This window comes from Triticum urartu, chromosome 2A, assembly GCF_056163025.1.
Source record: "Triticum urartu cultivar PI428250 chromosome 2A, HENAU_Tu73, whole genome shotgun sequence".
NCBI classification, from domain to species: domain Eukaryota; kingdom Viridiplantae; phylum Streptophyta; class Magnoliopsida; order Poales; family Poaceae; genus Triticum; species Triticum urartu.
The window spans coordinates 482,597,205-482,600,922 of NC_141874.1; positions in this window are offsets into that span (position 1 = coordinate 482,597,205).

Genomic DNA, 3,718 nt, shown 5'->3' on the forward strand with positions numbered 1-3,718 from the left:
CGGGTCGGTGGAGCCTACGGACTCCAAGTCTACGGCAGGCTCGCCGGAAACGTGGAGTTGATCGAGGAGGCCCGCGAGGAGGTTTTCGGGGCCGCACACGCCTGCGTCGAACGCAGGTTCGTCGGAGAGGCGGACCTCGCCAACAAGTTCGGCCAAGGAGCTGGCTACGCAGGCGATCTCAACGTCGCGCAGCGCGTCGATGCAAACTTCACCTGGCGTGCCTGGCTGGCTGCGCTCGCCAGGGAGGAAAAGGGTTCCTGTCCAGAATAGATCTCCGGACGGCAGTGCACCAGGCCCCACGGTGGGCGCCAAATGTCGGGGGTTTGGTGCGACATATGCCAACGGATGGCTTATCATGGTGGGGGCGAGTAGAACATCGCCGGTGCCTGGAAACGGGATGAGGCGAAGACATGCACGCCGGCGAATCTTACCCAGCTTCGGGCTCTCCGGGGAGATAATACCCCTACTGCTGCTTTGCGGGGTCTCCGCATGATCACTATGGCCAAGTGTTTACACGGTTGCTCCTTGAGCTGTTTCTGGTGGTAGAAGAGGGCAAGGCTAGCTCTCTCCTTCTATCTGGTATGGTCTAGAACTACTGGGATCCAACCCCTTGCATGGGTGCCCTGGGGGGTTTATATAGGCCTACCCCCCAGGGGTACAATGGTAATTCGACTGGGCGCAGGCCCCGCCGTTAGTGCCTCCGACCTCCGACTTCTCCGCCAACTGCTGGGGCCGCCGACTGGTGGGCCCCGCCAACTGGTCTGGTATGGAGCCGACAGGCCGTGTCCGCCGCGGGCGGGTCTTGCCGGCCGCTGATTACTGTAGCCGTGCTTCTGATGACGCAGGCTTGGTCATGGGGTCGTGGCAACAGCCCTGTCGCCTGGCGGGCGATCACTGTGGCCACTCCCCATCTCATCATGATTAGTGGCGTGTGGGCCCCAGGGGAGGGCTCGGCCGACTCCCCCGGGCCGACTCCCAACGGGTCCGACTGGCGGTTCTCCCGCCATCTCCCGAGGTCTCGCTGACTGGTGGGCCCCGCTGCCTCCAGGCCGTACAGACAAGCCGTCGTGGGCGCAGGACTTGGTACTGTGGTGCTGATGTCAGGGCCGACTGGGCAACAGTGCCATGCCGCACAGAGATCTTCCCGGGTACGGCGTGCTGTGGCCATGCCTGCCCTTGGTAAGGGGCGGGAGTGGGCTTCACTGTAGCCACGCCTCTACCCCGTCCCCTTTGATGAGGCCATGGGTTTGCTGGAGTCGCCGGCCGACTCCCCAAAGCCGGCTTCTCTGGAAGTCGTCCCTGGAACTCGGCCGTGAGCGGGCAGTCGGCCGCCCTGCCGTCGACTCCTCAGGGGATGGCTCTTCACCCTGGGGTCTTGAGGGGCGCAGCCTGCCCTGATGTCTTGAAAGGTCATGGGACTCGGGTTGGCCTACCCGTGGCCCATTACTCCGACATTCAATGTGCTTTGTCTTCGAGTGCTGAACTGGCTTGTTAGCAATCTTGATGGCGCTCTCGTTGTCGCAGTAGAGTGGCACTTGCTTCAGATGAATGCCATAGTCCTTGAGTGTTTGCTTCATCCATAGAAGCTGAGCGTAGCAAGATCGAGTAGCAATGTATTCAGATTCAGCAGTGGAGAGAGATACACAGTTCTGCTTCTTTGAAGACCAACAAACAAGTGATCGTCCCAGAAAGTGACATGTGCCTGATGTAGACTTGTGATCCACCTTGTCACTAGCATAATCAGCATCTGAGAATCCAACTAGATCAAACTCTGAGCCCTTTGGATACCATAGTCCTAGTGTTGGGGTGTGAGCCAAATATCAAAGAATTCGCTTCACAGCTAAGTGATGTGATTCCTTTGGTGCCGCTTGGAATCGGGCACACATGCAAACACTAAGCATGATATCTGGCCTAGATGCACATAAATAAAGCAAGGAACCAATCATGGAGCGGTATACCTTTTGATCGAACTCTTTACCATTGTCGTCGGGACCCAGATGATGTTTAGCTGGCATTGGCGTCGTGTACCCTTTGCATTCTTGCATTCCAAACTTCTTCAGGCAATCTTTGAGGTATTTCTCTTGAGATATGAAGATGTCGTTGCGTTGCTGTCGTATTTGAAGACCAAAGAAGAACTTCAGCTCACCCATCATGGACATCTGATATTGCTCTTGCATCATATATCCAAACTCTTCACTGTATTTCTGGTTAGTGCAGCCGAAGATAATGTCATCCACATATATTTGGCACACAAACAGTTCACCATCATATGTCTTCGTGAAGAGAGTGGGATCCAGGGAACCAGGTTTGAAGCCTTTGCTCTTCAGGAAGTCTTTGAGTGTGTCATACCAAGCTCAAGGGGCTTGTTTAAGGCCATACAGTGCCTTGTTGAGCTTGTAAACCATGTCAGGATGTTTTGGATCTTCAAAGCCAGGCGGTTGTGCAACATACACTTCTTCTTCAATCTTGCCATTGAGAAAGGTGCTCTTCACATCCATTTGATACAGAAGAATGTTATGATGATCTACATAGGCCAGCAGTATGCATATAGCTTCAAGCCTAGCCACAGGAGCAAATGTTTCATCGAAGTCAATTCCTTCAACTTGAGTGTATCCTTGAGCAAAGAGACGAGCTTTGTTTCTGACAACTTGACCATGCTCATCTTGCTTGTTGCGATATATCCATTTAGTGCCTATGATATTGTGCTTACGAGGATCAGGACGCTTGACCAGTTCCCATACATTATTCAACTCAAACTGTTGAAGCTCTTCTTGCATAGCTTGAATCCATTCAGGTTCCATGAAGGCTTCATCAACTTTCTTGGGTTCAAATATTGAGACGAATGCAAAGTGCCCACAGAAATTTGCTAGCCGTGTTGCCCTTGAACGAGTGAGTGGACCTGGTGCATTGATGCTATCAATTATTCTCTCAATCTTTACTTCATTTGCAACACGAGGATGAACAGGACGAAGATTTTGTTCTTGCTGATCATTGTCATCGTTAGAAGGATTGTCTTCAGGCTAAGCATTGTCTTTAGGTTGATCAGGTGTAGAGATGATGAGTTCCTCTTCAGGCTGAGCTTCAGATGGTATGATTTCTCCAGTTCCCATGAGCTTGATGGTTTCACTGGATGGAACTTCATCTGGCACATTTGGCAGGTGCTCTCTTTGCGAGCCGTTAGTCTCATTGAACCGCACATCCACAGTTTCAACCACTTTATAGTGAAATAGGTTGAAGACTCTGTAGGAGTGCGAGTCCTTTCCGTATCCAAGCATAAAACCTTCATGTGCTTTCGATGCAAATTTTGAAGTGTGATGTGGATCCTTGATCCAGCACCTGGCACCAAATACTCTGAAGTAACTGACATTTGGCTTCTTACCAGTGAGGAGCTCATAGGATGTTTTGTTCAGAAGCTTGTGAAGATAAACACGGTTGATGATATGGCATGTAGTATCAATGCCTTCAGGCCAGAACTTTCTTGGAGTCTTGTATTCATCGAGCATCGTCCGAGCCATCTCAATAAGTGTTCTGTTCTTGCGTTCCATGATGCCATTCTGCTGCGGCGTGTACAGAGCTGAGAATTCATGAGTGATGCCCAAAGTATCAAGATAAGTGTCGAGGCCAGTGTTCTTGAATTCAGTGCCATTGTCACTTTTGATGTGCTCGATCTTGACGCCATAGTTGTTCATGGCTCGATTGGCGAAGCGTCTGAAGACAT